This window comes from Pan troglodytes, chromosome 16 (assembly GCF_028858775.2).
Source record: "Pan troglodytes isolate AG18354 chromosome 16, NHGRI_mPanTro3-v2.0_pri, whole genome shotgun sequence".
Classification (NCBI taxonomy): Eukaryota; Metazoa; Chordata; class Mammalia; order Primates; family Hominidae; genus Pan; species Pan troglodytes.
In genome coordinates this window covers 47,296,273-47,322,644 of record NC_072414.2, presented here as the reverse complement: position 1 = coordinate 47,322,644, position 26,372 = coordinate 47,296,273, and the positions used below count along the sequence as shown (strand labels likewise).

The following is a 26,372-nucleotide window of genomic DNA, read 5'->3' as shown; positions in this document are numbered from 1 at the left end:
TTCACACTAAAGCTGGTAAATGAATGTTCATCACATTATTCAAAATAGCCAAAAAGTGGAAAAAACCCAAGTGTCCATTAACTGATGAATGGATAAATAAGTGGTATTTCTGTATAATGGAATATTATTCAGCCAAAAAGATAAATGAAGTATGTGCTATAACATGGAAAAAATTAGAATACATTACGAAATAAGCCATGCACAAGATGGCACCTATTGGTATGTTTTCATTTGTATGACATGTCTAGAACAGGTAAATGTCTAGAGACAGAAAGTAGATTAGTGGCTGACAGGGGTTGAATGAAGGGGGGATGGAGAATGATTACTAGTGGAGATGACTTTTTTTTTTTTTTTTTTGAGACAGAGTCTCCCTCTGTCACCCAGGCTGGAGTGCAGTGGTGTGATCTTGACTCACTGCAACCTTTGCCTCCCGGGTTCAAGCGATTCTCCTGCCTTAACCTCCCGAATAGGTGGGATCACAGGCACAAACTACCATGGTCAGCTAATTGTTCTATTTTTGGTAGAGACAGGTTCACCATATTGGCCAGGCCACTGCCCCCGGCTGTGGGGATTATTTTTAGGGTGATGAACTGGGCATGGTGGCTCATGTCTATAATCCCAATGCTTTGGGAGGCAGAGGTGGGTGGATCACATGAGGTCAGGAGTTCGAGACCAGCCTGGCCAACACGGTGAAACCCTATCTCTACTGAAAATACAAAAATTAGCAAGGTATGGTGGCACACGCCTGTAGTCCCAGCTACTCAGGACGTTGAGGGAGGAGAATTGCTTGAACCCAGGGGGCTGGAGGATGCAGTGAGCCAAGATCATGCCACTGCACTCCAGCCTGGGAAACAGTGAGACTCCGCCTCAAAAAAAAAAAAAAAGATTTTTAGGGTGATGAAAATGTTCTGGAAGTAGATAGTGGTGATCAATGTATAACTTTGTGAATATATTAAAAACCACCAAATCATACACTTTTAAAGGGTGAACTTTATTGTGTGTGAATTATATCTCAAAGCTGTCATAAAGACACTGCATGCAAACCACTGAATTGTACACTTTTAAGGGGTGAACTTTATTGTGCATGAGTTATATCTCAAAGCTGTCATTAAAATACGATACTGCATCCAAACTAGCAGCTGCAGTTAAGGCAGACCAGTGTTTTTTTGCTCTTGTGGTAGTCTACAATCCATCTATTTTTTAAATTGTCATTTTAAATAACATTTTAATGGCCAATATGGTGAACCCGTCTCTACCAAAAATAGAAAAATTAGCCGAGCGTGGTAGTTTGTGCCTGTGATCCCAGCTATTCGGGAGGCTAAGGCAGGAGAATCGCTTGAGCCCAGGAGAAAAAAGTCCTGCAAAGGTCCTGTTAGATTAGTTTGGTCCAAAGCTGCATTCATCCTTTAACCTCCATGAACTCCCACTCTTAACTGAAAGGTCACGGTGGCATTTTCTAGTCTGCTCGTACCAGTGTCAACTTAGGGCCTGTATCCAGTGGCCATCAAAGTCTGAGTATTTTTCTTTCCCCAGTGCACATCTGCCTGGTTAATGGCTTTGGGTCTCTTGAGAAAAAGAGCAAGAGAATGGTTATTGCATATTTTTGTGGCATTGAAGAGTCCTTCCCCAGGGGTGGATACAGCTATTTAAATCACTGGGCTCTAAGTCTATGAAGTCTGTGAAATGACTTAGATCAGTAAACTTGTGAGGGACCATGATTTCCATTGTAGAGACTGACATCAGCCTTCTATCCACTAGTTCTTGATTTCCTACCATCCTGCCCTCGCCCCCTGCCTTTATGAAAACTATATGTAAGTCAAGAAACACCCTCCCCATTTTTTTTTTGGAGACAGAGTTTCGCTCTTGTTGCCCAGACTGGGGTGCAATGGCACACTCTCGGCTCACTGCAACCTCCACCTCCCGGGTTCAAGCGATTCTCTTGCCTCAGCCTCCTGAGTAGCTGGGATTACAGGCAGGTACCACTATGCCTGGCTAATTTTGTATTTTTAGTAGAGACGGGGTTTCTCCATGTTGGTCAGGCTGGTCTCAAACTCCCGACCTCAGGTGATCTGCCCCCCTCAGCCTCCCAAAGTGCTGAAATTACAGGTGTGAGCCATGAAGCCTGACCAAGAAACACCCCTTTTGTCTTTCCTTTCAGAATACCGTATCTCTTTGCCATCACCACAGATCTCTCTGGGTCAAGACACCCTGGTTGCACTCCCGACTTGCTTCCCATGACAGTGTATGCATACTTATATATACACACACGCAAGCATATTATAATTTTCATGAATCCTTTGAGAGTAAGTCATACGCAGGTTGCCCTTTTGTTCCTGAGTATTTCATTCCTAAATACAAAGATACTTTCTTTCATAATCACAATATAATGATCAAGAAATTAGGATTGGCCAGGCGCGGTGGCTCATGCCTGTAATCCCAGCACTTTGGGAGGCCGAGGCGGGCGGATTACAGGGTCAGGAGCTCGAGACCATCCTGGCTAACACGGTAAAACCCCATCTCTACTAGAAATACAAAAAATTAGCCGGGTGTGGTGGCGGGCGCCTGTAGTCCCAGCTGCTCGGGAGGCTGAGGCAGAAGAATGGCATGAACCCAGGAGGCGGAGCTTGCAGTGAGCCGAGATCACGCCATTGCACTCCAGCCTGGGTGACAGAGTGAGACTCCGTCTCAAAAAAAAAAAAAAAAAAGAAATTAGGATTGCTATAACATTATTATCTAATTTCATGTATCATCCAAATTCTCCCAAGTCCCATTAATGTCCTTTAGAATAAGACAAACTTGTTTTTTTCTGGTCCCAGAACTAATCCAGAATCATATTTGAATTTAGTTGTCATGTCTCTTGTTTCCTTTATTCTGGAGCCAGTTTCTCAGTCACTGCCTTTCACAACTGACTTTTTTTTTTTTTTTTTGAGACAGATTCTCACTGTGTCACCTAGGCTGGAGTGCAGTGGTGTGATCTTGGCTCACTGCAACTCAGCCTCCTGGGTTGGAGCAATTCTCCTGCCTCAGCCTTCCGAGTAGCTGGGATTACAGGTGTGAGCCACAATGCCCAGCTAATTTTTGTATTTTTAGTAGAGACGGGGTTTTGCCATGTTGGCCAGGCTGGTGTTGAACTCCTGACCTCAGGTGATTCACCCACCTTGGCCTCCCAGAGTGCTGGGATTACAGGCATGAGGCACCGTGGCTGGCCCTGTTGCGGGAAGTCAGGGGCCCCAAGTGGAGGGACCGGCTGAAGCCATGGCAGAAGAACGTGGATTGTGAAGATTTTATGGACATTTATTAGTTCCCCAAATTAATACTTTTATAATTTCTTGTGCCTGTCTTTACTGCAATCTCTAAACATAAATTGTGATGATTTCATGGACACTTACCACTTCCCCAATCAATACCATTGTGATTTTCTATGCCTGTCTTTACTTTAATCTCTTAATCCTGTCAGCTGAGGAGGATGTATGTCACCTCAGGACCCTGTAATAATTGCATTAACTGCACAAATTATACAGCATGTGTGTTTGAACAATATGAAATCTGGGCACCTTGAAAAAAGAACAGGATAACAGCAATTGTTCAGGGAATAAGAGCGATAACCTTAAACTCTGACTGCTGGTGAGCCAGGCAGAACAGAGCCATATTTCTCTTCTTTCAAAAGCAAATGGGAGAAATATTGCTGAATTCTTTTTCTCAGCAAGGAACATCCCTGGGAAAGAGAATACGCACCTGGGGGTATAAGTCTATAGACGGCCCCCCTGGGTGTGCCCATCTTTTATGGCCTGTAGACTGTAGGGGTGAAATAGACCCCAGTCTCCCATAGCGCTCCCAGGCTTATTAGGAAGAAGAAACTCCCGCCTAATAATTTTGGTCAGACTGGTTGCTCTCAAAACCCTGTCTCCTTATAAGATGTTATCAGTGACACTGGTGCCCGAAACTTCGTTAGCAATTTTAATTTCACCCCAGTCCTGTGGTCCTGTGATCTCGCCCTGCCTCCACTTGCCTTGTGATATTCTATTACTTTGTGAAGTACTTGATGTCTGTGACCCACACCTATTCACACACTCCCTCCCCTTTTGAAAATCCCTAATAAAAACTTGCTGGTTTTTGCAGCTCGTGGGGCATCACGGAACCTACCGACATGTGATGTCTCCCCCGGTCGCCCAGCTTTAAAATTTCTCTCTTTTGTACTCTGTCCCTTTATTTCTCAAGCTGGCCGATGCTTAGGGAAAATAGAAAAGAACCTACGTGACTATCAGGGCAGGTTCCCCAATACGGCCCACAACTGACTTTTTTTTTTTTTTTTTTTTTGAGACGGAGTCTCGGTCTGTCATCCAGGCTGGAGTGCAGTGGTGCACTCTTGGCTGACAGCAAGCTCTGCCTCCTGGGTTCACACCATTCTCCTGCCTCAGCCTCTCAAGTAGCTGTGACTACAGTTGCCCGCCACCATGCCCAGCTAATTTTTTGTATTTTTTTTAGTAGAGACGGGGTTTCACTGTGTTAGCCAGGACGGTCTCGATCTCCTGACCTCATGATATGCCCACCTCGGCCTCCAAAAGTGCTGGGATTACAGGCGTGAGCCACTGTGCCTGGCCACAACTGGGATTTTTTAAGAATGCTGGCCTGCTGTGTTGTAGAATGTCTATTAAATTGGGTTTGTTGATGGTTTTTTATTATTTCATAGATTCAATTTGGTAGAAATATACAAAAATGATGTACTAGCATGATTCATGGATTCCTATTTTGTGGGTTAAAATCCATTACTACTATCAGGGCTGGCTGTGTAATTTGTGGGGCCCAGCACAAATGAAAATGCAGGGCCCTGGGTGGGGACAAGGAAGCCAATTTCCTCTTCTCGTAAACTGGCTGTTCCAGTCGATGCAAATGGACAATGCCCAGGGAACTGTACCTTCCATGCTGGTTTGTTCTCAGTTGTTGGATGGCACTGGTAAGAGGCCCCAGCTGAATGGCCTGCAGAATGTGCTGTGCTACTGTCAGATTAGGGAGGGGACAACCACCTTCTTGATCACCCCATGGTGCTATGAAAGTTGCAGTTACAGGATAAAGTCCACTTTACTCAGACCCAGACAAATTGGAGCTAGGAGAGCACAAAGGAGAGGAGCTCATGCTTGCATGTCTACAGCTAAAAGCTGTTTCCAGGTAATAACCCACAAGAAATTCTCTCATGTCCTTCATGCATCTTATGCTTTGCACGGCTTGCATGTTTCACACACATGCACATATTTCTTTGACACAATTTCTTACTAGACATTTTTTAGGACTGCAGCAATTCAGATAAGATGATCTCAAAAGAAGGCTTGCCTGATAATGGCTTCTCTACCAGTGATCTACTAGTAACTCTGGCTTTGAGCCTCTGGTACCAATAAACTGTTTCTAAGTAGCTTACATGAACTTCTCTGTTGTACCGATAAAGGCTTCCCTTTACCCTCCCCTCTCTGGATGCATTTGTGGCTTGCTATAACTGTGCATCCCAGGTTATAATCCTTTTTGCTTACTCCCAGATAAAATAATTATATTATGAAATATTTTTTTCTGATGTCTTTTTTTTAGGTTGACAGTGCCCTGGGATATGGGCCCAACCCTGAACCCTCCTGCACCTATCCATACCTAGGTTTCTGCCAGGGTGGAAGGTGATGACAAAACGTGGGCCTCCCCTAGCCAAGGTGACCCAGTCACTGCTCTGAAGCAAGGCAGGGAATGCAAAGCTGGGCAGGGACCATGGGACCGGGGGTAGGGAATAGGCAGCAGCAGGCCTCAGACCCATATGTCATCAGAGGCTCCAGGCTCTCAGCATGCTCCATTGTGCCAAAAAAAAGCAAAATTATAGTCTAATTAAAAATAAATAAGTCTTTAACTGAGGAATAGTCCTCCCTCAGGATGGATCCTGTGTCCTTTGCATGTCACTGTCATTTTCTGAGCACTCTTTTACTTTCTGGCTCATCTTTTTCCTTCCCAGACCAAGTTTTGCTTTTCTTTGTTTTTTTGTTTTTGAGATGGAGTCTTGCTCTATTGCCCAAGCTGGAGTGCAGTGGCATGATCTAGGCATCTAGGCTCACTGGAACCTCTGCCTCCCGGGTTCAAGTGATTCTCATGCCTCAGCCTCCCGAGTAGCTGGGACCACAGGCATGTGCCACCACGCCCAGCTAATTTTTGTATTTTTAGTAGAGACGGGTTTTCATCCTGTTGGCCAGGCTGTTCTGGAACTCCTGACTGCCCACCTCGGCCTCCCAAAGTGCTGGGCTTACAGGTGTGAGCCACCGCATCAGGCCCCACACCAAGTTTTGAATCAAGAAGTACTGGGGCTGGGCACGGTGGCTCACACCTGTAATCCCAGCACTTTGGGAGGCCAAGGTGGTTGGATCCCAAGGTCAGGAGTTCGAGACCAGCCTGGCCAACATGGTGGAACCCCGTCTCTACTAAAAATACAAAGACAACTGGGCATGGTGGCGGGCGCCTGTAGTCCCAGCTACTCGAGAGGCTGAGGCAGGAGTATCGCTTGAAACTGGAAGGCGGAGGTTGCAGTGAGCCGAGATCACACCGCTGCACTCTAGCCTGGGTGAAAGAGTGAAACTCTATCTCAAAAAAAAAAAAAAAAAAAAAAGTATTGGTTCTTTAAAAAAAAAAAAAAAATTGAAGCAAAATCTGCATCACAAAAAATTAGTCTTGGCCATTTTAAAGTGTACAATTCTGTGACATTTCGTACATTCACAATGTTGTGCAAATACCACTTCTATCTAGTTCCAAGACAGTTTCATCACCTCAGAAGGAAACCTCGTGTGCAATAAGCAGTCAACACCTCATTTCTCCCTCTCCCTAGCCTCTGGAAACCACTAGTCTGCTTTCTGTCTCTATGGATTTACCTGCTGTGGATGTTTCATATAAGTGGAATTATACAATATGTGACCTTCTGTGTTTGACTTCTTTCACTTAGTGTAATGTTTTTGAAGTTCATCCATGTTGTAACATGTATCAATACTTTATTCCTCTTTATGGCTGAATAAAATCCCATTATATGGATGTGCCACATTTTGTTTATTCATTCCTTGGTGGCCATTTGTCTCCAGTTCTGGGCTGTTGTAAATAATGCTGCTATGAACACTTATGTACAAGTATTAAATATTTGTTTGGATGCCTGTTTTCAGTTCTTTTAGGCATAGTTCTAGGAATAGGCTTGCTAGGTCATCTGTTTAACTTTTTGAAGACTCACCAAACTTTTTCAAAGTGATTGCACTATTTTACATTCCCAGTTTCTCCATGTCCTTGCCAAGTCACCCTTCTTTCCTCCCTCCCTTTCCTTCTCCTTCCTTCTTTCTCTTTCTCTTGCTTTTTCTTTCTTTCCAACCTAGTGAGTTAGAAGTGGCAGCTCATTGTGATTTTGATTCACATTTTCTTAATGACTAATGACATTAAACATCTTTTCATTTGAAGTTGGCCATTTTTATGTCTTTTTTGGAGAAATGTATATTCAATTGTATTCATATGCCCACTTTTTAATTGGGTTATGTCTTTTTGTTGTTGAGTAGTTACAGCTCTTTATATATTCTGATACTATAATTTTATCAGATATATATGATTTGCAAATATTTTCTCTCATTCTGTAGGTTGTGTTTTCACTCTGTTGATAGTGTGCTTTTATGCACCATTTACAAAAAATTTGGTGAAGTCTAATTAATCTACTCTTTTCTTCTGTTGCTTGTGTTTTTGGTGTCAAATCTAAGAAATATCATTGCCAAACCCAGGGTCATGAAGATTGATGCCTATGTTTTCCTCTAAAAGTTTTAGAGTTTTAGTTCTTATATTCAGCTATTTGATTCATTTTGAGTTAATTTTTGTGTATCATGTAATTTTATATATGGTATTGGTAAGAGTCCAATTTCTTATTCTTCCTTTTTTTTTTTTTTTTTTTTTTCGGAGACAGGGTTTTGTTCTGTCGCCCAGGCTGGTGTGTAGTGGCACGATCTTGGCTCACTGCAACCTCCGCCTCCTGGGCTCAAGCGATCCTCCCATCTCAGCTTCCCAAGTAGTTGGGACTACAGGTGCAAGCCACCACGTCTGGCTAATTTTTCTATTTTTAGTAGAGACGGGGTTTCACCATGTTGCCCAGTTGGGTCTGGAATTCCTGAGCTCAAGTGATCTACCTATGTTGGCCTCCCAAAGTATTGAAATTACAGGCGTGAGCTACCGCGCCAGGCCTCAGTTTCATTCTTTTGCATGTAGATATCCAGTTCTCCCAGTACCATTTGCTGAGGAAACTTCTTTCTCCATTGAAAGATCTTGACTATAGATGCATAATTTTATTTCTAGACTCTCAAGCCTATTCCACTTATCTATATGTCTTTATATCAATACCATAGGTTTTTTTTTTTAATTACTATACCTTTGTAGTACATTTTGAAATCAGGAAGCATGAGCTTTTTAAATTTTTGGGTCCTTTGCAATTTCATATGCATTTTAGCATACGCTTTTCCATTTCTTCAAAAATGTTGTTGAATCTGTAGCTCTATCTGGGGAATATAGCCATCTTCACAATATTATGTGTTTGATTCCATGAACATTAAATGTCTTTTCTTTTCTTTTTTTTTTATCTGAGAAGTTTCACTCATCACCCAAGCTGGAGTGTAGTGGCACGATCTCGGCTTACTGCAACCTCCACCTCCCTGGTTCAAGCAATTCTCCCGCCTCAACCACCCAAGTAGCTGGGATTACAGGCACCCACGACCACGCCCGGCTAAATTTTGTATTTTTAGTAGAGACGGGTTTCGCCAAGTTGGCCAGGCTGGTCTCAAACTCCTGACCTCAGGTAATCCACCCGCCTCAGCCTCCCAAAGTGCTGGGATTACAAGCGTGAGCCACCGCGCCTGGCCATGTCTTTTCATTTATTTAGATTTTCTTTTTTTTTCAGTAGTGGTTTGTGGTTTTCAATGTATAAATCCTGCACCTTCTTGGTTAAATTTATGCCTAGGTATTTTATTCTTTTTGATATTATTATAAACGGAACTTTTAAAGTTTCCTTTTCAATTGTTCATTTCTAATACATTGAAATGCAACTGATTTTTATGTGTTGATCTAGTATCTTGCATCTTTGCTTATTTCATTTATTAGCACTAATAGATTTTTTATTTAGGATTTTCCATATATAATATTATGTAATTGGTTCCTTTTGTTGGAAAGGGATATTAAGAAATCAACATCCAGGTGCTAAGTGTACTCGTAGCTACTTTGATATAATTGCTTCTAGGACCGCTTAGCAGACAGAGCTAGATAATACATACATATACACATACATATATCTATATTTATGTATTAAAATCCATGAATTCTTATTGATTCCATCAACTTTAATTCTATTAGGAAAACTGGAGGCAGAACTCTCCATGTTGCAAGTAGCAGTGTCAGAAAAGCCCCAGTGTGGGAAGCAAGAGGTATACTGTGATCGATCCTGTGGCTGCAGTAAGAAGTGGCGTAGAGATGACTTTGAACTGACACACGAGATGTGTTCAGTATACTTAGTTTCTGTAATAACACTCTCCTTGTTTTCTTCTTACCTCTCTGGATACTCTTTTTTTGGATTCCTTTTTGAACTTCCATTGCTCATGCCTTAAATGCTGGGTGTTCATCTGGGTTCTGTAACAAGCCTATTGCCCTCTCAGCTCACTTTCTAGATTAGCTCATTGATTCTAATGCCTTCCAGTACCTTTTGGGTAATAGCTACAGCACATGTTTTCTGTGCTTCAGATAGGCCTGTTTGACTACATACTAAACAGCTTCACTTGGATATTCTGTTGGTGCTAGTGTGTCAAAATGGAAATGTCCTAAACTCATCACTATGGCCTATTTCACCCTTCCTCCTGGTTGCAACTAGGTTTTCTTCCTGTTGCTTAATGGTTTCTTGTTGCCCAAACCAGAAACTGGGCATCCCTATGGACTCCTGCCTCTCTTTCACACCCCCACATCCCAGTCCTCTTGATTCAGTCTCCTAAATATGTCAAATATGTCCATTCATCTCCATCCTTATGGCCACTGCCGTAATCAGATCGCTATTATCCCTCACTTGGATTACAGCGTGCTAATTGACCTCTCAGACCCATTCTTAGAACCATTAAAAACTTGAGTTCTGAGTTTTAGGCCTGGCTGTGCCACTTATTAGCTGCATGATCTTGGTCAGACTGCTTAATCGCTTTAGGACTCAGTTTCCTCATCTGTAATACAGAGGTAAGAATAGTACCTACTTCATAAAGTAGTTGTAAGACACGTATGAGGTGATGTAGTCAAAACTATTAGCATATTGGCTGACTCATAGTAAATGATCAAGAAATGTTAGTTATGATCATGATCATCATTGCAGCGTTATTCACCGCACAGCCTCTGTTATTTCTCCATTTTCTTTTCTGATTGCTTTCAGTCTTTCAGCTTTTCTGAACCTCTTCCTGTTGCTCCAGTGTTGAATGCTATCTTTTGCTTCCAGGCCTTCCCTCTGCTCCCTTTTCCTGGAATTCTCTTCTCCCTTGCCCCTTGCCCTCATTCATTCTAAGTTTATCCTTAACTTTCTCTTGATTTGGTGTCATTTATCTGTGCTCCAATAACACTCTTTAACTTCCTTTATTGAGGCTCTTATCTCACTACTGGAGTTGCCTACTTATTCGATGGTCTCTCAAGTAAGTCCTGAGGTCAGGGACCAGTTTACCTTGTTTACTAATAGGGTGCCTGACTTGATGAATGAGTGAATGAATGGGTGATGAATGGGCCATAGCACCATCCTAGGTTTTCTGATCTCCTGTCTGGTATACTCCTGGTGAGAGCCCTGCCTGGCCACAGGAGTGGGGAAAGCTGAAGGCAGGCTTTCCCTGTGCCATATCAGCCATTAGCAATTACTGCATTATTGGTTTCCCAGATTTTAGCTGATCAGTGATTCCCAGGACTATTCCTCTGGACATGAACATGAGGCTACCTTTTCCCTTTTTTTTTTTTTTTTTTTGAGACAGAGTCTCGCTCGGTCGCCCAGGCTGGAGTGCAGTGGCACCATCTCGGCTCATTGCAACCTCCACCTCTCGGGTTCAAGCGATTCTCCTGCTCTCAGCCTCCTAAGTAGCTGAGACTACAGGCGCGTGCCACCACGCCCGGCTAATTTTTTGTATCTTTAGTAGAGACGGGGTTTCACCTGTTAGCCAGGATGGTCTCGATCTCCTGACTTCGTGATCTGCCCGCCTCGGGCTCCCAAAGTGCTGGGATTACAGGCGTGAGCCACCTAACCCGGCCTTTTTCTCTCTCAACCTCACCAACAGTCTGATGGCCCTTCTCTCACACGGGAACAGCTCTTGAAGTTATCAACCTGTTAGGACATTTGTTATCTCTAAACCCGAGTTTACTGTGTTATGTTTGCCTGGAAATGTTATATCAAATGTATGAAATTGCCAACTGTTTGTAATTTCATATGGTTCATCCTATATGTGATTTTGTAAATTGGACCCACCTGAGAAGCTAACTACTGTAATGCCAACTGTGAGTAGCTACAGACTGGAAAGGTGATGGAGTTGACCGGGTGGGCCTGCGACAGCTGGAATTTGCGGTGGAGGTAGACACAAGTCAGCGAGACAGCTTAGAAGGCAGAAGAGAAGCTGAACTAAGGCTTCTCAACATTTTACTCTGCTTAGAAGTGGAAACATTTGGTTCAAAGGGCCTTTGCCTTAGACTCCATAGGGACAGGCCCAAGGGCTGCTGTTCACACCTCCTGGCCACTGAGAGGGATGAACTTGGCTGCCTCTGAGTGGGAACCACGAGGCCTGACCCCCTACGCAGTCCCAGGTTCACTACCCCGCAGGCCCGAGCGACACCGTCGGCGCTGGGAGAAGAGAGCCGCTGGGTGGCAGCAAAGGCGCGCAGGTTTCTTCCGACAGACGCGGTTCCTTAACATACTGTAGTTTTCTTCTTTTTAAACTCATTGCTCTAACACTCTTAGAAATTTACAGTGGTTTTATATTCTTGAATTACACAGTGTGAGCAGAGACTCCGTTTGCCATTTCCTCCCGGAATTACATTGATTTTTTTCCTGCGAAATTTTTTACTTATTTTTCTCCCATGTTATTTCCAGGAATCCTGGGCATTCCCTTGCCCCGGAAACGCCGTGTCCAGGCCGACCTAAGCCAGGAGCCGCAGGGGCGGGAAGCCGGGGGCAGGGCCGGGCCTGGGACGCCGCCTCAGGAGCCGCGCGGACTCGGGAACCTCGGGCGGGGCCGGCGTGAGTGCGCCCGGCACCTCCGGCTGCTACGGTGGCGACCGCGAACTGATGCCGTGGAAAACACCCTTAGAACATGGCTTTTGGGGGAGGTGAATAGGGGAGAGTCCCCAAACGACACCTCGCCGCGCACCGGTCCTTGGTGCAGTTTGTAAATGTCCCTCCTGTGTCCCAAAACGAAAACACTCCTATATTTTCTAGCGCCTTCCAGAATGGGGCAGCGGAAACTAGTGTTGGGACAAAGGAGGCGAGCGGGGCCTTTTCGGGGCTCACAGAGGACCCCTCGGAGGCGCGGCCGCCGGGGAGAGCGCGACAGCACCCCGCCCCCCGCCAGCCGGGCGGGGGCCGCTCCCGAGGTGACAGGAGAAGGCGGGAGGTGGAGGAGAGAAGGTCCCGCCCCACCTCGCTCTCCTTTACGGGAAGTGATGTGGGGCCAGGCGGAAAATACCCGCCAACGACCCAAAAAAGGCCGGCGGCGGGTGGACGCGGCGCGCGAGGACCCGAGCCAGGCGGGGACAGGACTGCGGGGCGAGCCAGGTGAGGGGGCCTGAGGAGCGGGAGGCGCGCGGCGGGTCCGGTCCCTCCGGGACGGCCGAGCGAGGCGTCCCCCTGGGGCCGTCCTAGGGCTGGGGTCGGAGGCTGCGCCGCCCTTCCTCCCCGCCTCCTGGCGCCCGAGCCCGCCTGAAAAGTGGCTTCTCTCCCAGGCCCTCAGCGCAGACCCCAGTGATGACAACTGCCTGGTGCTGGCCAGGTGCGGTCCCAGGTCCGGCCAGGGTCTCAGATCGCCTCCGGGTTGCATCCAGGTGGGAGGATGCCCATTAGGGGTAGGAAACTTTCCAGGAGGGAAAGGAGGAAAGTCCCCGACCTCCCGCACGCCCCCCGGTTCATTCCTCCCTCTTTTGCTTTCAGTTTAACTGTTTAACCTGGTTGCCCTCCGGTTGGTGAGGGTCTGGACTGCAGACTAGCTGCGAGGGAGGGGCTCTCCCTTCTCCTGTCAGTTAGACTGACAACTCTACCTGGCAGCCAGGCCCTCCGGTCGGGACTGGTGGTGGTGCAGATATGATGACAGGCTTTGGTAACTATTGCCAAAGCCTGTCTCTGTCCCAGTAGATCACCAGTTCAGCAAAGTCAGGCCTGAAGCGAAGGGAGTCTTGTGAGCCCTGGACTGAGGAGCCTTCCCAGCCTTTCCGCTCCTGCTGGCCACCTGGGCCCACATGGCCTCAGGGTCTTCTGCCACAGGGTCCTTACCTCTACAGCTTAACAGCTGTTCTTTCCTTCTGGATGGATTCTCACATTTTATGGTTGGTTGATCAGTCAGATGTTGGAATTGGGGGTAGAGGGATTATAGAGTTGTGTGTGCTATTTAAGTTTTCTGTAATCATTGCTAATTAAATTTGTTGATTCTCCACTCACTGTTCTTGTTCTTTTTTTTTTTTGGCCTTAAAAACTTGCTTTAGAGGGAAAATACAATCTGGAAAACAGTTTCTGCAGATGGTTAGAAGTGAAGAAAGGTTAATATAATGCTGAAGGAACTTGACTGAGGATCATTATTTTCTGTATTTTATGTTGGTTTATGTTGTTTTATGTTTTCATTCCTACTTTTTTCTTCCTTCCTTTCTACCATTCTCTCTTCCTCCCTCCCTCCCTTTTTTCTTTCTTCCTTAATTTCTGTGACGTGCCTTGATTTTTAATTTCGTTGAAGTATATTTAATCTATTTTTCCTTTTTTTTCTTTTGAGACAGTCTCACTCTGTCACCCAGGTAGGAATGCGGTGGCATGATCTTGGCTCACAGCAACCTCCGCTTCCTGGGTTGAAGTGATTCTTTTGCTTCAGACTCCAGAGTAGCTGGAATTACAGGTGTGTGCTACCATGCTTGGCTAATTTTTGTATTTTTAGTAGAGGCGGGGTTTTGCTATGTTGGCCAGGCTGGTCTTGAACTCCTGACCTCAAGTGATCAACCTGCGTCAGCCTCCCAAAGTGCTGGGATTATAGGCTTGAGCCACTGCACCGAGCCTATTTTTCCTTTTGTTGTTTGTGCTTTTGATGTCAAATTTAAGAAAACATTGTCAAATTCAAGATCATGAAGATTTATACTTATGTTTTCTTCTAAAAGTTTTATAGTTTTTAGCTCTTACATTTCATTCTTTGACCCATTTTAAGTTAATTTTTAAATATGGTGTGAGGCAGGGGGTCTGACTTCAACTTTTTGCGTGTGGATATCCAGTTCTTTCAGCACCATTTGTTTAAAAGACTGTTCCTCTTTGAATAGTTTTGGCACCTCTGTTGAGATAAATTGACCATGAATGTAAAGGTTTATTTCTGGACTGTCAGTTCTATTCCATTGATCTGTATGTCTGTCCTCAGGCTAGTATCATACTACCTTGATTATTGTAGCTACATAGTGTTTTGAAATCAGGATATGTGAGTCCTCCAACCTTGTTCTTTTTCAAGATTGTTTTGACTATCCAGTCCCTTGAATTTCCATATGAATTTTTTTTTTTTTCGAGATGGAGTTTTGCTCTTATTTACCAGGCTGGAGTGCAATGGCACGATCTCAGCTCACTGCAACCTCCGCCTCCCCAGTTCAAGTGATTCTCCTGCCTCATCTTCCTGAGTAGCTGGGATTACAGTCATGTGCCACCACGCCTGGCTAATTTTATATTTTTAGTAGAGACAGGGTTTCTCCATGTTGGTCAGGCTGGTCTCGGACTCCTGATCTCAGGTGATCTGTCTGCCTCAGCCTCCCAAAGTGCTGTGATCATAGGCATGAGCCACCATGCCTGGCCTTCCACATGAAATTTAAAGTCAGCTTCTCAATTTCTGTTGTTTTGGTTCTAAAATAGATGTAAGGGTTTTAAAGTGAGCAACAATCTCTAGGAGCCAGATTTTTAAGTTTTCTCTCCCAAAGCTGCTTTTCCCCTAGTCTTCTCCATCTTAGTGAGTGGCAACTTCACTCTTCCAGATGCTCACACCAAACACCCTGAAATCACTCTTGATTCTTTCTCTTATACCCCACATTAAATTCCTCAGCAGGCCGGGTGCGGTGGCTCACGCCTGTAATCCCAGCACTTTGGGAGACAGACGGGCAGATCACAAGGTCAGGAGATCAAGACCATCTGGCTAACACAGTGAAATGCCATCTCTACTAAAATACAAAAAATTAGCCGGGCGTGGTGGCACGTGTCTGTAGTCCCAGCTACTTGGGAGGTTGAGGCAGGAGAATCGCTTGCAGCCAGGACGCAGAGGTTGCAGTGAGCTGAGATCACGCCACTGTACTCTAGCCTCGGCAACCTAGTGAGACTCCATCTCAAAAAAAAAAAAAAAAAAAATTCCTCAGCAAATCTCACTGATACTCCTTTAAGAACACATCTGGCTGGGCGCAGTGGCTCATGCCTGTAATCCCAGCACTTTGGGAGGCCGAGACAGGTGGATCACCTGAGGTCAGGAGTTCAAGACCAGGCTGGCCAACATGGTGAAACCCTGTATCTACTAAAAATACAAAAATTAGCGGGGCGTGGTGGTGGGTGCCTGTAATTACAGCTACTCAGGAGGCTGAGGCAGGAGAATCGCTTGAACCCAGGAGGCGGAGGTTGCAGTGAGCTAAGATCGTGCCATTGCACTCCAGCCTGGGCGACAGAGTATGAGTCCGTCTCAAAAAAAAAAAAAAAAAAAAAGAATACATCTAGGATGATAACCATTTCTCACCACTTCTGCTGCTTCCACCAAGTTCTATCATCTCTGTCACCTGGATTACTGCAAAAGCCTTCTGAAGGGCTTCCCTGCTTCCACCCTTACTGCTCCACACTCTATTCTTAACACAGCAGCCAGAGTCTATTATGTCACTCTGCTTGAAACTCTCCAGTGGCTTTTTATCTCAGAAGTGACAGAGTCCTCACCATGGTCTCTACAGCCCTTGCATGGAGTGCGGCTTCATCTGCTATCACTCTTGCCTTTGCTGACTCTGCTCCAGCCATACCTCAGGACCTTTGCACTTGTTTCCTCTGCCTGGAATGCTCTTCCCCCTCAGATGTCTGCATGGCTTTCTTATTTATTTCATTCAGGTGAAAAGTCATTTTTCTGGAGAGACCTTCTTAGACCACTCCATCTAGAATAGTATCCCTCACCTATCCCATCATTTTCTGCCCCCTTACCTTGCCTTGTTTTCTTTAGAGTATTTATAGAACTGTCATACACAGACCAGCACACACACACAACATTTGTCTTTCACTGGTAGAAGACAAGCTCCAGGATGGTCAGTAATCTGCCTTGTTCACTGTGATGTCCATAGCACATAGAATGGTTTCTGACATATATTAAGCACTCAAAGAGATATGTGTTGAACTAATGAAAAAGGGAACAGAAGACAGAGCAATAGGGATCATTCTGCCATTTCTCCCATCCAAGTACTAACCAGGCCCAACCCTGCTTAGCTTCCAAGATCAGAGGAGATCGGGCACATTCAGGATGGTATGTCTGTAGAGTGTTCTGCTATTTCTTTCCCACTATTCCATCCATTTTTTTCTAAGAGAAGCAATGTCTATAGATACACCAACATCTCCTAAGTCTCTCGTCTTCTGTCCTACTTTCCCAAAAATAATAGTCTTATCTTCCTTAAAAAGGGAAAGGTCAAATAAGTAGAAAGGTGAGGATTTTGGTCCTTCCCACAGTGGCAGACCGGAGCCCTCTGTCTATATCCTGGGCAAACTGGGCAGGGCCATTCAGTGCCTATCTCCAGGGTGTTGGCCTCTTGTGCTGATTTAAGAAGAGTGAAGTTTTTTGGAAATTTAAGAAAATGGAAATTCATTTCTTATTTATTTATTCAATAGAAACGGGGTTTCACCATGTTGGCCAGGCCCCTGAGAAGGGAAATTGTCTTGCCATCGCTAAAACAAGATTGGTTCTTGAAAAGAGTAATTTTTCCCTTCTATAGCCTTCACTTTTTATGCCACTTGCAGATTTTCTTGGACTGTATTTGTTCTTCTGCCTCTTGGTCAGGAAGTTTGAGTTTATGATTTGGTTTCCCTTAAGCTAGTTGCAGACATGAGCCCTGAGCTGGAGGCAGAAATAAAGGGTTTGTAATTTACTTATGTTCGTAGGGTAAGGTGTGTGGAGTAGAGAGCATTCAGCTCTGTTTGGACTCTCTGGTTTTGCAGGTACTTGTATGATTGAGGTCTAGTAATACTCATATTTTATTTATTGTCAAGTAAAATTAGATGCCTCTCTTACGAGGAATGCTGAAAGTTTTGTTCCTCCTTTCCTGTTTTTTTTTTTTTTTGGTTGTTTGTTTTTCGTCTGTATATGTTGCCCTTAAACAGAAGTTTACCATGTAGTGCTTTAGTCAGCCAACCTCCCGTGTGTGGAGTGAGAGTTTTGATTCTAACGTGGGGATGGAGGTGGGGTGCCAGATTTAGCAAACTAAAAAAAAGTTAAATTTGCATTGCAGAAAAACACTAAATAATTGTTTCCATATCTTATGCATTATTTGGGACATACTTTTACTAAAAAATTGTTCTTTATCCAAAATGCACATTTAACTGGATGTCTTGTTTTGTGTCTGGCAGCCCTAGCTGGAGTTTATGTTTATGCATAGGAAATGCATCGATGGTGAAAATGTCCAAAGAATGATTGAGCCATGGTTGATTTTTGGTGATTGTGCATGTATCCAAAAGAGAAGATTTGTAAACCCAAGGAGTATTAGAATTAGAAGGAAGTTAGAGAACATTTCATTTTACTCTAGTCTTTTATAGTTAATGGAATTTACTCCAGAGAGGTTAAGTCACTTTGTCAAAGTCACATAGAGTTAGTGGCAGAGCTGGAAGTGGGACTCTGGAACCAGCAGTGTTCTGCTGCATAATCCCTTCCCTTAAGAGGTCATGAAGAAGTTGCTTATGTTTTCATGTTGACCTTTAATCACATCTCTAGCCATCCACTCAAGATCACCTCGTTATCATACTGTCCTTCAGTCCCCAGATCCAACATGTGGCAGCCAAAGCCATTCTCATGAGACACTTTGACTTTTCTCTGAGAGCCGCATAACTGTTGAAAGCCCCATGTGGTTGTTGTCCCTGCTGTTATGCCAGAAAGCCTGTAGTTCAATGTGGTTTTATTTTTTTTTATGGTTTTGTTAACACTTTTGACCCTCTGGAGTATTTATTGTAAGGTGCTTTGATTAAGGTGGTCTTACTGAGTATAATTCCACAACAACTAAGTGTTGTCTTATGGAAAGCCTGCTTGCTTTGAGTGGCCTATTCCCACAAAATTCCTCACCCCTTTTTATTTTGGTAGAATAAATATGGAAGATATGCATATGACAAGGACCAAGGTAGATAGAGAGGTGTATGTGACTTGCTCACTAGAGATCTGTTCTTTTTAAACAAGATTTTATTATTTTTTATTGTAATTATTTGTACCTATTTAAAAGAAAGCAGCCTTGAAAATGAACTGCTTTCTCTAACTGCTATTTGAATACCATATTTCAGAACCACTAATCTTGTTTTTTCATAGTCTCATTGGTTAATTCATATAAAGTCTTACCAGCTGCCAGGTCAAAGCATAATAATAAAATTGGTTGCCAAGAGACTGAAAAGTCTGTTCATTCTTATTTGCTACAGTTTATCTACCTTGGCCTGATCCCACCACCTGGGAGGCTGGTCAAGTCCTATCAGGGTATGGCTAAATACTAATCTGCTGTGTATTTGTATCGTTAAAAGCAAAGTCAAGGTCTAAATCAGCTAGTTAAACACAATAATATGATACTTTTGTTCTTGCTGTACTAGCCCTAATAAGGGGAGAAATGAAACATACAGAAATAGGTCATGACTTAAATGTTCATGTGCAAAACTAAAGAATTTTAAAATATAACCTATGATTGTGGTCAGGATTTCTTTGTTTCTTGCTAAGAAATCATTATGAAAATAGTGATTTTCATAATAAATCTCATCATTTCAAGGAAACAACTCCAAGAATGAGTGAAGAGGTGTAACAGTCCTTGAAAAGATAAGGCATTGTCCTCACAGTCAAATACTGGAGACCTAATGTGGCTTTTCTCATTAGGGACAAGGTCAGCTGTCCCAGGTCCCACGTCTGCCCTAGGCTGTGTATTGAAGTGGGTCGTGTAGTGAAGTGGGTTGTGGTATTTCCTCAGGTGGTGGCTCATTCCTGTGTTCCGGACCTCCTGCTTGAATGTGGAAGAATCAACACAGTCAGGAATCAGTAGGTCGATTTTTAGTCTCCATATTCCTGATTATTAGCTATGTGATATCACACCAGTGTATGTCAGTTGGGGGTGATTTTCTCCCCTGCCCCACCCCACATGGGACATTTAGCAATGCCTGGAGACATTTTTGACTGTCACAGCTGGGGAGTTACTCCTGGCATTTAGTGGGTGGGGGCCAGGGATGCTGCAAAACATTCTCAGTACACAGGAGAGCCCCCAACAAAGGATTATCCTGCCTAAAATGTCAACAGTGCCGAGGCTAAGAAACCCTGCATTAGACAACTCATTCAACCTCTTTGGCTTGCAGTTTCCCAAGTTACACATTCTTTCTATCATGTAAAACTAACTAAGCCTAACTACCACTGTTGTCTTTCTAACCTCTCCCTCACCCCAATTCTAAGTCAGTAAATGTGGGGTAGGGCTCAGGCTGTTTGTTTGTTTATTTATTTATTTATTGTCTCCACACGGGATTCTGATGGGCAGTTGCAGTTGAGACTGAGAACCACTGCCCCCAGGGATCATGCGAAATGGGGTTCTCGTGGAGGTGCCAGGTTGGCCATAGGAGAGGAGTGGACCCTTTGAGAACAGCCTACCAGCAGGAGGAAGTGAGAGGCTGGTCTTCAGTGCCTGTCTATTGTGTGCTTCCACATGAGCGAAAGCCACAAGAGCAGGGGACCACAGAGAACGTGTACCTGAAGGGTTACACAGGGACTTGGGTTCTCAGTCTTTGCACGATAAGCTCGCAGCTGCCAGGAATGTCTACTTCCCAGATTTCCAGCTGACCACCATACCCTGGAAAGGAAATAATAAAACTGGACAGTTTCTTTATTAACACCCTGATTCTAGCTTCACTAGAACTTCTCTGGGAGGTTGAAAATCTGTAACAAAAAACCTCACCCTGAGTCATCAGCCCATTTTGCCACCCAGATAAGGAAACCACATTTGTTACACTTACAGAATTGTGTAATTTAAGAGCTAGTAGGGACCTTGGAAATTGTAGCCCAGGCTCCCCTCCCAGAAATCCAGAGCTGTGCCTCAGGTCACATAGCTAATTGATGGCAGGGATGGTTCCAGAAGCCTGGTCTGATGGTTTCCTGGTGTGTTCTTTTTATGTTCTTATTCTAATACTTCTTGATTGGAACCAGTTGTACTGTGGACAATCCAAAATTGTATGTGTTGTTCAAAAGAAGTGACATCTGGATGGAACTTTGCTAACACCCAGAGTATCTTCCTTGAACTCCTCTGAAATACATTAGGAGGTGAAACAAGTATATTATGATTTCCCTATGTTAAAGCAGTGCAGAAATATCCAAGTGCCTGCTCTGTGCCAGCTGCTGGTTAAAGGCCTGTACTGCTACTTTTCTGTTCCAATTCTTGCCCCTCCCCGCCATAGCCCATTCTTCACATAAAGCCAGTGATGTCCCAAAAAAGGAACTCACACTCTTGAGGAGCATGAGACAAAATTTTAAAAAATTAAAGGAATTCAATTCATATTCTTCTGCTTAAAATCCCTTAGTTGCTTTCATTGTAATAGGTATAAGATCCAAATATGTACCTGTGGTCTGTAAGGGCCTCTGGTTTCTTTTTTTTTCCTTCTCCTTTCCTTTCCTACCTTCCTTCCTTCCTTCCATTCCCCCTTCCCTTCTCCCTTCCTTCCCTTCCTTTCTCTTCTTCCTTACCTTCCCTTCTTTCTTGTCTTTGTCACCCAGCTCACTGCAACCTCAACATCCTGGGCTCAAGTGGATCCTCCTGCTTCAGCCTCCTAAGTAACTAGGACCACAGGAGCATGTCACCATGCTGGGCTAATTTTTGTATTTTTAATAGAGATGGGGTTTTACTATGTTGGCCAGGCTGGTCTCGAACTCCTGACCTCAAGTGATCTGCCTGCCTTGGCCTCCCAAAGTGCTGAGATTACAGGCGTGAACCACTGTGCCTATCCTGGACTTTATTTTTTAAATGAAACCAGAATGCCAGTTTATTGATATATGAGAAATGGAACTGCTAAGCAGAGTAGATTCCTTTTTTTGAGGACAGTGTATGCTTCCTTTAGGAAGAATAGCCAGGTGAAGCAAATATAAAAGGAGAAGGCTACTGGGTAAGTATAGACTCAGGACCCAGTGAATTGGAAATCAAAAAGACCCAAGAGCTTTAATGCTGGAGAAAGATTACCATGTTAATGCTTCCTCAAAACTGGCTATACATGAAAATCGCACAGGGAGCTTTTGTTTAAAACATGCTCACAAAAGAGTGTAAATTGATTCAACCATTGTGGAAGACAGTGTGGCGATTCCTCAAGGATCTAGAACTAGAATTACCATTTGACCCAGCAATCCCATTACTGGGTATATGCCCAAAGGATTATAAATCATGCTACTATAGAGACACATGCACACGTATGTTTATTGCGGCACTATTCACAATAGCAAAGACTTGGAACCAACACAAATGTCCATCAATGATAGACTGGATTAAGAAAATGTGGCACATATACACCATGGAATACTATGCAGCCATAAAAAAGGATGAGTTCATGTCCTTTGCAAGGACGTGGATGAAGCTGGAAACCATCATTCTCAGCAAACTATCACAAGGACAGAAAACCAAACACCACATGTTCTGACTCATAGGTGGGAACTGAACAATGAGATCACTTGGATACAGGAAGGGGAACATCACACACCGGGGCCTGTCAGGGGTTGGGGACTGGGGGAGGGATACCATTAGGAGAAATACCTAATGTAAATTATGAGTTGATGGGTGCAGCAAACCAACATGGCACATGTATACCTATGTATCAAGCCTGCACATTGTGCACATGTACCCTAGAACTTAAAGTGTATATATATATAAAAATACCATACCCACAAGAAACAACAACACATTTTTCAGTCTCTCCTTTGGTGATTCTAATTTATTAGGTTTGTGGCTAGGGCTTGGGAATCTATGTTTTATTTTAAATACTGCTCTAGTGATTGTTGATGGACAACCTGGTTTGGGAACCAGTGTCTAGCTCACCTTTACTCCCAGCCTGAGTAAACTCAGGCTGGAAGAGATCATATGTCTCATGCAGAGTCACACAGCAAGTGAGTGGGAAGATAGAACTCAAATCTCCTTGTCCTCTCTATGCATTGTTCAAACAACATAGTAAGATTCTCAGGGACAGAGGCAGCACAGCCTCGGAAATTGTTGGTTTCTTAGTTTTTTTCTCTATTTACATGAAACTAACCAGTCTAGTGTCAAACAGGAAATATACACAGCATAGTTTTTCTTTTTTTATTGCAAAGTGTCAGATTAGGACCAGTAACGTCAGCACCACCTGGGAACTTAGAAATGCAGATTTTCAGCCCCACTCCAGACCTACTGAATCTGAAACTCTGGTGGGGCCTAGAGTCTGTGTTTTAAAACCATCTAGGTGACTCTGATGCACCCCGAAGCTTGAGAACCACTGTCTACAAGTACATTTCATGACTCAATCGCTGGTTAAGGCTGCTGACCTCGGCCTTTGTAGTTGATGAGTCATTAACATTGAGGCCTTAACTTTCCTAGCCATCTGCTTTCCTTGGTGATATTTATTCAAAACAGGTGACATTTATTCAAAAACTATTGTTGTAAGTCTTCATTAGAATGCCATACACAAGCGAGGGAATGGACTTTTATTGAGCACCTGCTGTATGTGAGACACTGTGTGTGAGGCTATTACTTATTTCATTTGATTCTCACAACCACCTTGCTAGGTCAGTATTATTATCCCTATTTTACAGATTCGGTATCTGAGGCTAGTAGAAGTTAAATATGATCTTGATGTACAGGCTATTTGCCTAACTGTAGTTGTACATTTTTGCCATCTGTTGTCTCCCTAGAACAGTGGCTTACAAACTTGATTGTGTATAACCAGAAAGCCCCTGGGAAGCTTGATATAAATGCAGATTCCCTGGGCCTCCCTTGCAGAGATCCTAATTCAGAGGCCTGAATGGGACCCAGAATTTTGGATTTTCATCACATACCCTAGGTGATTCTGCTGCCAGTCCTGGATCAATTTTCACCTGCCCTAATTGGTTGACCAGTTGCCCCTCAAGGCTTCTCTGAGGTTCTGTGTTGTCCTGTGTTTTGTGGTCACAGGCCTCGGACACTGGGTGGAGAAGAAATAGAGTATGGGAGGACAGGCCATGGGAGCCTTTATTAAGAGTCTTATCTGCCTGGCTCTTTCTGCTGTCTCTACTGCTTCTTAGAGGGTTCCTAGGCCATATTTTGGCTTTGAGTAACTTGTGATTCTTTCCATTATCTATCCCAAAGTTTGGAACTGTTCTTTTAGCAACTGTGCCCTTTTGTCTGTGGGGTGCATAGATGTGAGCAATTTCCTTCAGGCTGTAATTAATAACTGTGGAGTAGGGAGTTGCTTCAGCTTTTGAGTTCAGAAATGGTATTTCATCCGTTTGGTGATACAAGCCCTTATTTTTCAGGGATAGAATTGACATAATTAGTGAATGACTTGGCTTAGAACTTAGAACTTAGAAATGCAGATTTTTCAGCCCCACGCCAACGTACTGAATTCACTAAATAATTAGAAGACTGGGCCGGGTGCGGTGGCTCACGCCTGTAATCCCAGCACTTTGGGAGGCCGAGGCGGGCAGATCACGAGGTCAGGAGATCGAGACCATCCTGGCTAACATGGTGAAACCCTGTCTCTACTAAAAATACAAAAAATTAGCCAGACGTCGTGGCGGGCGCCTATAGTCCCAGCTACTTGGGAGGCTGAGGCAGGCGAATGGCGTGAACCCGGGAGGCGGAGCTTGCAGTGAGCTGAGATCGTGCCACTGCACTCCAGCCTCGGTGGCAGAGTGAGACTCCGTCTCAAAAAAAAAAAAAAAAAAAAATGATTAGAAGACTGAATAATCTGGTGCTATTATGAAGGAAAAAAGTGAAATGGAAATTAAAAACAAATTTCAGATATGATGCCTCTTCTTTGTGAGGTGGCAGGCTGATTTCTGTTCACAAGTTTAGAAACGGCTACTGACATAAATACCCCAGGGCTCCCATAGTGTAAAAGAGTCATTTCTATGAAAATATAGTGGAAACCTGCCAGGCTTTTGTCCAGTAGAGAAATCAGAAATGTTGAACTATTAAATGTCTTTAATATGGTTTAGTCCCTGAAACAAAATGTGTGTTACAAAATGGGAAGGAAATTCACAAAAGCAAACATTGCAGCTTCCTGAAGTCCACTATATATAAAGCAAATTACAGGTTATGTTTCTAAGAATACTTTCTTTTTCTACCTGATACTAGGGTTGATAATAACAATATGCAAGTGAGTATAATAACTACAGCTACCATATGTGTCAAGAGTTATACAAACATTTTCTCATTTAATCCTCAACAATCTTTCAAAGCAGATATTATCTTTCATTTTACAGATGATGAAACAGGTTGAAGAAGATGAAGTAATTTGCCCAATGCTGGGATATGGTTTCCCGGGATGCATGACTTTCAGTGCTATAACTCAGTCCCCACTAAACTGGGATGGTTGGTCCCACTGAGTGTCACCCAGCCTACTGACCCATAGTTGATAGTAAGGCCAAAGGGTTCTGAGTTGGACAAATGGTTAATGTATTGAAAATTGCCAACCTGCATCACAGAGCAACTTTCAGAACATTTTTTGGTGCCCATTTTTCTTCATTTTACACACAGTTCTAATAAGCTTGGTTATTTGGTTTCCAGGTGCCTTGTCAATTAAAAACAGTGCATCGGAAGGGGTAGGGGTTGTCCCAGGAAGGCACACTGATTACTGTGGTGAGGGATAGCTGCCTGACAGCAAAGGTGAGGGGAGGGAGAAGGAAATATAAATTAACAAAAGACACGAAATAAATACAGCGGTCAGGAGCCATTTATTATGGAGGCAAACAGGCTGGTCTCGAACTCCTGGCCTCAAGTGACCTGCCCGCCTCTGCCTCCCAAAGTTCTGGGATTACAAGTATGAGCCATCGTGCCCTGCCAAATTTACCAAAGTTATACGTGGACGTTGTTCTACAAGGGCTGTTACAAAAAACCAGTAGACTCCTCTCCCCCAGCCCATTTCCTGCTCTCCAGAGTTAACCACTGAAGTCTTGCAGTAGTTTATACATCTAGTCTCTAAATGACACATTTATATTTCTGTGGTCAGTTTTTCAGTTTTAGTCATTATCTATTGATACTTTATTACAGAAGTAGAGAATTTAGCTCATTGCTCCATCCACCCCTGCCACAAGTATACCATTTTCATCTCCTCTTTCTTACCTGAGTTTGTTCATTTGTTCCTACGTTTGTTTGTTCATTCTTTCCTTCCCCTACTTAACAATTTATTTTTAAAAAAACTACTTTATGGGAGGTATTATTGACAGATAAAAAGTCTGTACATATTTAATGTATACATCTTGATGAATTTGGGGATAATTATTCACCCATGAAACCATCGCCACCATCAAGGCCATAAATGTATCCATCACCTCCCAAGGTTTTATCCTGCCTGCTTTATTATTATTGCATTTTTGTGTGTGTGTGATAAGAATAATTAACACTGGATCTATCTTCTTAGCAGATTTTCAGTATATAATACAGTATTATTAGCTATAGACACTATACTGTATAATAGCTTTTCAGAACTTATTTATTTTGCATAACTGAAACTTGTTCTCTTTAACTATGACCTTCCCATTTCCCCCTCCTCCCAGTCCCTGGCAACCATCATTCTGCTCTCTGCTTCTGGGAGTTTGAGTTACTTTTTTTTAAATTAAAATTTTTTCTTTTAGAAACAAGATCTTGCTCCGCTGCCCAGGCTGGAGTGCAGTGACGTGATCATAGCTCACTGCAGCCTTGAAGTCATAGGCTCAAGCAATTGTCGCGCCTCAGCCTCTTGAGTAGCT

At 43.6% G+C, this 26,372-nt stretch overlaps 1 protein-coding gene across 22 annotated transcripts in view; it reads left to right on the top strand.

Moving 5' to 3' along the window:
* Positions 1–12,262: 12,262 nt before the first annotated feature.
* The window catches only part of RAB27A (RAB27A, member RAS oncogene family), an 87,900-nt gene continuing 73,790 nt past the window's right edge, over positions 12,263–26,372 (top strand). For 8 of the 22 annotated variants that reach the window (XM_009429166.5, XM_063794956.1, XM_063794958.1 and 5 more), the window contains exon 1: positions 12,359–12,796. The gene's annotated coding sequence lies outside the window, so the exon portion shown is untranslated. Of the gene's footprint in view, positions 12,797–12,963; positions 13,063–19,404; positions 19,473–26,372 lie in introns of all 22 variants that reach the window. The other 14 variants (XM_063794963.1, XM_063794966.1, XM_063794967.1 and 11 more) reach the window with 9 other exon arrangements.